Source organism: Apium graveolens, chromosome 8 (genome assembly GCF_009905375.1).
Source record: "Apium graveolens cultivar Ventura chromosome 8, ASM990537v1, whole genome shotgun sequence".
In the NCBI taxonomy this organism is placed as follows: Eukaryota; Viridiplantae; Streptophyta; class Magnoliopsida; order Apiales; family Apiaceae; genus Apium; species Apium graveolens.
In genome coordinates this window covers 166,589,816-166,600,048 of record NC_133654.1, presented here as the reverse complement: position 1 = coordinate 166,600,048, position 10,233 = coordinate 166,589,816, and positions in this window count along the sequence as shown.

Sequence of the window (10,233 nt, the reverse complement as noted above, 5' to 3'; positions counted from 1 at the left end):
GAAAATATATTGCTCGAAAGGTGTTTGTGAAAATGCCTGTAAGAAAAATTGCTTCAGAGAATATTAGTGGGTGAGAGAAAATAAGAGATATGAGAGAATAAGAAAAGTAGGTAAAAGATTAGAAAATCTTTTAACTCTCTTATTTATACAGCCCATGTGATAACGGTTAATATTTGAAGCATGGAAGACAAATTACACATGGCAACGTGTGAACAGTCAGTAAAAAGTTAAAGCAGGAATTAATGGGCACGAGAAATAATCAATAATTACCGTGCACATGTAGTTTTTCAGGACTTACACGTTTACCACTAACCCTTAATTATTATGACTATTTTTATCTCACCTAAATATTCTGATTAAATATGACTGTTCAATTTTTACCACAAATAAGTCAAGTAAAGATTAATGCCACGTAAGCATCAAGGATTCCATCAGGATTTAATATCAGAACTTTAACTTATATCAGATTTTAACAGTCATCAGAATATGGCTTCTATACTCAAAAAGTGAATATCTTTTTTTGTGATTCTTCATACAAATACTGACTTGATTCTTCAGAGTTTAATCATCAGAACTTTCATCAGAACTTGTCCTCAGAATTTATGTAAATGATACTTAACTTAATCACCACAGTAATTTTCATCATTCATATGGAGTGAAGGTGTGTGCATTCAGCAGAATATCAGATAAAGATTAAAGTCTGATAAACTTCAGTACATCTTAGAAATAAGGCATAACTAAGAAAAGTGCTTAAAATCTGTCATCAATCATGAAGTCTACTCAAGAACAAATTTATGTCGGAGTCCACGTCAACTGTCTGTGCTCATTTTATGCACCTTTTGAAATTCCTTTTTACAGTGGCTTCTCAGTGTAAGTGTGTCACAACTGCTTATCAGAATTTATGCTATTATCAGAGTATTTCTCCAGTAATCAAAGAATGTGAAAAGTCACCAAGAATTTTTTTTTTTTTCTAATGCATATTACTTAATACCAGCAATGCACTTGGGTCTTCCCTTCCACATATTTACTCTAGATCTCAAAGGAGTACCTGACTTTTATTTTCTTTTCTTTTCTTTTGATAAGTGAGGCTTATCAGCATTTAGTTCATCCTTAAGATTTACTGACATCAGAATTTGACAGATAAGAAGCAAGAATCTAGTTTGTGACTTAGTAATAAGATACACAAAGTAAACTTGACTAAGCTCAATATCATAATTTGCTTGTGTTAATGAGTTTCCACATAAATAACTAATTCAAACATGGGATTTCTAGTATGTTAAAGACTACTAGGTCATCATCTAGCACAGTTATCCTCATTGGATTGAATAGTCACAGAATAATCAAAACACTTATCAGAGTATATAGATCCACATCAGATAACAATCAGCATTTAATGAATTTTCAATTTAAGCACAGATTATATGAAAGTAAAACAATCTGTAAACACTGATCATAAAGTCTGATGCATGAGAATAAAAACTAAGCAGATTTTGAGAAAGAACCTGAAACCATTCCAAGTTCATTTACCAATCTTGTAAAAGTAGCTTCACATAGTGGTTTTGTGAAGATATTTGCTAGTTATTGATTTGTTGGAACAAAATGCAATCCCACTGTACCTTCCATCACATGTTCCCTTATGAAATGGTACCTAATGCTGATGTGCTTTGTCATTGAGTGCTGAACTGGATTACCTGTCATAGAAATAGCACTTTGATTATCACAGTAAATAGGGATTTTAAAAAATTCTAACCCATAATACAGTAACTGATTCTTCATCCAAAGAATCTGTGCACAACAGCTTCCTGTAGCAATATATTCTGCTTCTGCAATTGATGTGGAAATTGACTTCGGTTTCTTGCTAAACCAAGAAACTAATCTGTCTCTAAGAAATTGGCAGCTTCCACTAGTGATTTTCCTGTCTATTTTACATCCTGCAAAATCTGCATCTGAGTAACTTATTAGCTTAAAATCTGATTCTCTAGGATACCACAATCTCAGATCAGATGTACCCTTAAGGTACTTGAAAATTCTTTTCACAGCTATTAAGTGAGGTTCTCTTGGATCAGCCTGAAATCTTGCACAAAGACAGGTAGCATACATGATATTAGGTCTACTTGCATTTAAATAGAGTAAAGAGTCAATCATACCTCTGTAGTTAGTAATATCTACTGATGAACCAGTATCTTTATCTAACTTGGTTGTAGTGGCCATGAGAGTGGATGTGAAAGAGATATGTCCTAAGTCTAATCATGTATGAGGATTTAGGAATAACTTTTATGTAATATGTTTTGATTTTATTGATATTAATAAAAGACTTGTTTTGTTTTTATTGCAGGCTCTATCTATTTAAATCTTTAAATAAGATATACCACAGTTTAAAGTAAAGCTTTTTATGGATTGTGATGAGATCATAATAATGAGACCTAAAAGATGATAACTCTAAACTTAAATAGTTCCTGGTCGTAGGATTACTAACTGGTAATTAATAATCCGCAAAGATCGGTACATACTATGCTTGCTTCATTATGAAGGATGTTTGTTCTCATAGACATTTGTGTGGTGACACTATAGCTAGTATGTAGGTGCTTATTATAGAATAAGTTCACTGAACATGACTCACACGGCTGAACAACTGATGGAGTTCACTCACGTGTCAGCAGTTGTTCATATAGTGATAGTTGTACAAGTATCCTTAGACTTGAGGTCATCATAGTCATCTTGTGTACACTGAACTATGCTTTGGTTTAGTTCTTAGTCTCAAGGGACAATTATAAGGGCTCTACTGGGTATAGGAATTTATACACAAAGATAGTATATGATCAATAAAGGATCTACCCCTTGCAGTGAAGGAAGAGAATGTTCAATGCTGATCCACTTATGCTAGTTCAGGAATCTCTGGCCAGAGTGAATGAAATTAGAAAGGAGTTTCTAATTTACATTAAATAGAACTAAGCATAGTGAATGAGAAAGCAAGTGATTAAATAAGATAGGCTTGACACAAGTTCCATGCCTTGTATTTAATCGTGACATTGCAGGGTAGAAGGAATTGATTGTACGGTAACTACTCACTGAAAAGGTTCCTGGTATTCTAAGTAGTGAATTCGTATTATCCGGATAGTCTCGATATGCTGAGAAGTATCCCTCACGATGTAGAATAAATATGATTAATTAATTAATCATATTTAATGAATTAGAAAATTTATATAAATAATGATAAAATAGTTTTATTATTATTTATTTCTACTACCGGCTTAATATTGAACCTACAGGGTCACACCATAAAAGAGAATGATTTAATGGTGGAGGAATTAATTAATAATGGCTGATAATTATTTATTTATGAAATAAATAATTAATTGGCAAATTTAATAATTGATTAATGAGATTTAATTGATTATAAATTAATTAAGAAAAGGTTCTTAATATTATTAATTAAGAATTTAATTTTTGGAAATTAAATCAAGTGAGAGAATTATTTCTAAAGAGTTTAGAAAAAGGATTAATAATTAAAAGGTGTCTTAATTATTAGTGAGAATAATAAAGGGTTAATAATAATAATATTTTATGGGAAAATTTTCACCTTAAAATTTTGCCTATAAATATACTATTATAGACCCTATTTTTGCCTCAACCAAAAAGATTTACAAAACCCTAATTCTCTCCATCTCCTCCTCCTTCATTACATCGTTTTCTTGGTGGATACCGGTGGAGTGCTTCATACTTGAGGAGCAGCTGCTAAGGATCTCCGTTCATCGTTTTTGGATTGCCATTAAAGACCTCCATCTTTCCATTAACGTAAAGCTTCTTAAGGTAAACATACTGAACTACGAATTAAATATTATTTTTCGCATGGATCCTGCGGAGGGTTTCATTTTTTTTAAGATTTAAATTTATGTTTTCGCTGCGTTTATGTGCTAAAAACCCTTCAATGGATAATATGATATGTTAAGATCAGATTATGTGTTTTAACATGCTTTTATGTGTTGTATGAGCATGGTGGATGGTTATGGCATTTCGACCTTAGTGTAATGGTTTTGGTTTTGGTTTTAAATACGACTTGCATGTCGTCAATCTTTGTAATCATAAATCTCGAATGTAACTCGAGTTATTCTTGTAAGTTCATTAGATTAGTTTTACTTTCAATCATGTAATGTAATTGAAGACTCAAGAAGGCTATCCAATGGAGGTGATACAAAGAAGAAGACGAGGCATACAAGAAGTTTAAACAAAGAAGAAGATTTATGTAATAAGTAGTTGTATTTATTTCCATCACCATATTAGATTGACCTTGATCTTTATCATGAGCTTGATAAAGATCACATAGGATGGGGCCAGAACTAAACACATTTACTTTATTGCACTTTACATTTACTTGTTTATTTAATTTTATATATGAGATATATGCCTATTTTTACCATGCGATGATAGATTTTGGTGAACTTAAATCAATATAAGGCGTATCTAGAAAATCTAGAATAGGAATCGTTTCTTGCCTTAACAATAAATATTATGAATATGATCATGAGATTCTTGTGTTTATGAAACACGTAATTGAATATGAATTTTCAATATTGAGAGAAAGGATGATTCTGTCAACAACAGATTTCTATCTGTAAGAAAGGGTTATTAAGTGACGCCTCTTGACAATGCTCCACCCAATCTGGGAATCATCTGATTATCGATTATTGATTTGAAATATTTAATTTTAAAGGAAGAATCTCTTTATAATATGATTATGATTGTAACGTAATATAATCCCTCTAAAATTAAATAATATCAAGTAGTAATTGGTCAATGACACAACGGGCTTGTGTCGGTCATGGTCTTCCAACATGGTAGAAAGTGGTTCTTATTTTTAAATCATTGTCGTTTCGTGCTACAGCCGAGGGCTTTGATTTCGAAATAAGAAATACTTGTCTATTACATAGAGATGTGTACATTGAATTAAAATCTAAAGGTCGGTACATGCTACAGCCGTGGGCCGTTGGAGACTGATTCAATTGTACGAAATGTTGGGTTAGACCTGACTTAGAATGTTGAATTTGTCGTGCCACAGCCGTGACTCAATTATTCAAGAGGCTAAACTTATATTAGGGAATAACATAAGATGTAATTGACAAGAGTTGTCTGCCTATTAAACATCACATGACGTTTTGTGCCACAGCCGAGGTTGTGTGATGGAATGTAGGATCCCTATTCCCACTAGCATTATGAATGCTTAATTTTCACTTAGGGGGTTAACAAAATTAGATAAACTAGTGGGAGACACTTATGAATAAATACCCGATTCATATAGTGTTTTGAAATGAAATTGAATATTTGCTAAATGTTGTTATGTGTTTATCATTTACAGATTTACTATATTCATCATGTCTTCTGCACTATCACTCCGGAGCATACTAGATGCTCACAAGTTGACTGGTCCTAATTTAGCTGTTTGTTTTCACTGTAACAAGTTGGGGCACTGGAAGAGGAACTACAAGGTTTACCTTGCAGAATTGAAGAAGAAGGGTAGTGAGACTACCGCTACTGATTCAGGCATGTTCATGATCGAAGTTAATATGTCACTAGGTCAAATTTCTACTTGGGTATTAGATATCGCCTGTGGTTCTCATATTTGCAATTTGTTGCAAGGACTAAAGGGAAGTAGGACTCTTGAAAAAGATGAGGTGATTCTACGTATGGGCAATGGAGCAAGGGTTGCGGCCATATCTGTAGGATCATTTAGTTTACATATGCCTACAGGCAAGACTATTATTTTGAATAATTGTTATTACGTTCCCTCTATTGTGAGGAATATTGTTTCTATTCCTATGTTGGATGTGGATGGTTTTTCATTTATTATTAAGAATAATGAATGTTCTATCCTTAGAGATAATGTTCTTTTTGGACATGGCATTTTAAATAATGGTCTGTATGTATGTGACGTAGAGCATGATTTACTTCAGATTGAACAAACTAATAAAAGAAAATGAGATGATGAAAATCTGACCTATTTATGGCACTGTAGGCTAGGTCATATTAGTGAAAATAGACTGCGGACATTGCATAAGGAAGGGTTACTTGACCCCTTTGATTTTGAATCATATCCTACATGCGAGTCTTGTCTATTGGGTAAAATGACCAAATCTCCATTTAGTGGACATGGAGAGAGGGCTGCAGATTTGCTAGGATTGGTACACACAGATGTATGTGGACCAATGTCTACGCAAGCCATGGGTGGATTTTCGTACTTCATTACTTTCATAGATGATAGATCTAGATTCGAATATGTGTATTTGATGAAACACAAGTCTGAAGCCTTTGAAAAGTTCAAAGAATATAAACATGAAGTGGAGAAATAAACCAAACACAGTATTATAACTCTTCGATCAGATCGAGGTGGTGAATACTTGAATGGAGAGTTTCTAGATTATCTCAAAGAAAATGGTATAGTCTCCCAGTGGACTCCTCCATATACTCCATAGTTAAATGGGGTATCTGAAAAGGAAAAATCAAACTTTGTTAGACATGGTTCGGTCCATGATGAGCTATGCGAATCTTCCAGTATTCCTATGGGGTTATGCATTGGAAACCTCAACATATTTACTGAATAAGGTGCCTTCCAAATCTGTTCCTCAAACACCATATGAGATATGGAAAAAAAGGAAACCGAGTCTTAAACATGTTAAGATTTGGGGATGTCCAGCTTATGTCAAGAAAGTTGACCCGGATAAGCTAGAATCTCGATCTGTAAAATGTAATTTTGTGGGATATCCTAAAGAGACTTTGGGGTATTACTTTTACACCGATCATCGGGTGTTTGTCTCCAGACATGTTACCTTCTTGGAAAAGGATTTTATCCTTGAAGGAAACAGTGGGAGCAAAATTGAACTTGATGAAGTTCAAGAAGCACAAACTACTACGGATCAAGTGGAAATACCTGTTCAGACTGAACAACCTTCTGTGGAACAACCCATTCGTAGGACAGGGAGAGTGTCTTGCCAACCTGAGAGGTATTATGGCCTTGTCATTGAGAATGACAATGAGTTGTCAATCATTGATGATGACGACCCTGTGACCTATAATGAGGCTATGAGTAGTGTTGACTCAGAGAAATGGCATAGTGCCATGAAATCTGAAATGGAATCTATGTATACCAACCAAGTATGGACTCTGGTTGAGGCGCCTGAAGGTGTTAAGCCTATTGGGTGCAAGTGGGTATACAAAAGAAAGATTGGAGCAGATGGCCAGGTGGAGACCTATAAGGCTAGGCTTGTGGCAAAAGGATTCAAACAAAGGCAAGGGATTGACTTTGATGAAACTTTTTCGCCTGTAGCCCTGTTAAAATCAATTCGGATTTTGCTTGCGATTGCTGCTTACTACGACTATGAGATCTGGAAAATAGACGTGAAAATGGCCTTCATCAATGGGGAACTTGAGGAGGAAGTGTATATGACATAGCCAGAGGGTTTTCTTTCCAAGGGAAATGAACACCTAGTGTGTAAGCTGCTGCGAACCATATATGGTTTAAGGCAAGCTTCTCGTAGATGGAACATCCGTTTTGATGAGACAATCAAAGAGTTTGGTTTTATAAAAAACATAGATGAACCATGTGTCTACAAGAAGGTTAGTGGGAGTGCGGTAACATTTCTTGTATTCTATGTGGATGACATACTTCTTATAGGAAATGATATACCGATGCTACAATCAGTCAAAGTATGGCTATCAAAGAACTTCACCATGAAGGACTTGGGAGAAGCATCCTACATTCTCGGTATGAAGATCTATAGAGATAGATCTAGAAGAATGATAGGTCTTACCCAGGGTACATACATCCAGAAAGTGCTTAAAAGGTTTAGCATGGAAAACTCCAAAAGAGGTCTCATAGCGATGAGCCATGGAGTGTCCCTTTCCGAAAAAATGTCTCCTAAGACACCTGAGGAAAGAGAGCGTATGAGTAAGATTCCTTATGCTTCAGCAATAGGATCTATCATGTATGCTATGTTGTGTACAAGGCCTGATGTTGCTTATTCAATTAGTGAGACGAGCAGATATCAGTCCAATCCAGGTGAAGACCACTAGAAAGCAGTGAAAAACATCCTTAAGTACTTGCGAAGGACTCAGGACATTTTTTTTGTTTTTGGTGGTGAATCTGAGTTGAAAATAGAGGGTTATATTGACTCTAGTTTTCAATCAGAAAGTGATAGCAAATCCATGTCAGGGTACGTGTTTACTCTGAATGGTGGTGCGATTAGTTGAAAGAGTTCCAAACAGTCTACAACGGCTGACTCCACAGCGGAAGCAGAATATATAGCTGCAAGTGAGGCTGCAAAAGAAGCCGTTTGGATGAGGAAATTTGTTTCTGAGTTGGGAGTTGTTCCTAGCGTTGAAGAGCCTATTGTGTTGTATTGTGATAACAACGCAGCAATAGCACAAGCCGAGGAACCTAGGTCTCATAGAAATTCCAAACATGTCCTGCGGTGCTTTCATCTGATTAGGGAGATTGTTGAAAGAGGAGATGTCAACGTTGAGAGAGTTGACACACATAACAACGTAGCAGACCCACTCACAAAGCCACTTTCTCATAGTCACTTTGATCGTCATAAAGACAAGATGGGTATTAGATACCAGAGTGATTGGCTTTAGTATAAGTGAGAGATTGAAAGAGATATGTCCTAAGTCCAATCATGTATGAGGATTTAGGAATAACTTTTATGTAATCTGTTTTGATTTCATTGATATTAATAAGAGACTTGTTTTATTTTTATTGCGGGCTCTATCTATTTAAATGTTTAAATAAGATATACCACAGTTTAGAGTAAAGCTTTATATGGATTGTGATGAGATCATAATAATGAGACCTAAAAGATGATAACTCTAAACTTAAATAGTTCCTGGTCGTAGGATTACTAACTGGTAATTAATAATCCGCAAAGATCGGTACATACTATGCTTGCTTCATTATGAAGGATGTCTGTTCTCATAGACATTTGTGTGGTGACACTACAGCTAGTATGTAGGTGCTTATTATAGAATAAGTTCACTGAACATGACTCACACAGCTGAACAACTGATGGAGTTCACTCACGTGTCAGCAGTTGTTCACATAGTGATAGTTGTACAAGTATCCTTAGACTTGAGGTCATCATAGTCATCTTGTGTACACTGAACTATGCTTTGGTTTAGTTCTTAGTCTCAAGGGACAATTATAAGGGCTCTACTGGGTATAGGAATTTATACACAAAGATAGTGTATGATCAATAAAGGATCTACCCCTTCCAGTGAAGGAAGAGAATGTTCAATGCTGATCCACTTATGCTAGTTCAGGAATCTCTGGCCAGAGTGAATGAAATTAGAAAGGAGTTTCTAATATACATTAAATAGAACTAAGCATAGTGAATGGGAAAGCAAGTGATTAAATAAGATAGGCTTGACACAAGTTCCATGCCTTGTATTTAATCGTGACATTGCAGGGTAGAAGGAATTGATTTTACGGTAACTACTCACTGAATAGGTTCCTGGTATTCTAAGTAGTGAATTCGTATTATTCGGATAGTCGCGATATGCTGAGAAGTATCCCTCACGATGTAGAATAAATATGATTAATTAATTAATCATATTTAATGAATTAGAGAATTTATATAAATAATGATAAAATAGTTTTATTATTATTTATTTCTACTACCGGCTTAATATTGAACCTACAGGGTCACACCATAAAAGAGAATGATTTAATGGTGGAGGAATTAATTAATAATGGCTGATAATTATTTATTTACGAAATAAATAATTAATTGGAAAATTTAATAATTGATTAAATGAGATTTAATTGATTATAAATTAATTAAGAAAAGGTTCTTAATATTATTAATTAAGAATTTAATTTTTGGAAATTAAATCAAGTGAGAGAATTATTTCTAAAGAGTTTAGAAAAAAGATTAATAATTAAAAGGTGTTTTAAGTATTAGTGAGAATAATAAAGGGTTAATAATAATAATATTTTATGGGAAAATTTTCAGCTGAAAATTTTGCCTATAAATATACTATTATAGACCCTATTTTTTCCTCAACCAAAAAGATTTACAAAACCCTAATTCTCTCCATCTCCTCCTCCTTCATTACATCGTTTTCTTGGTGGATACCGGTGGAGTGCTTCACACTTGAGGAGCAGCTGCTAAGGATCTCCGTTCATCGTTTTTGGATCGCCATTAAAGACCTCCATCTTTCCATTAACGTAAAGCTTCTTAAGGT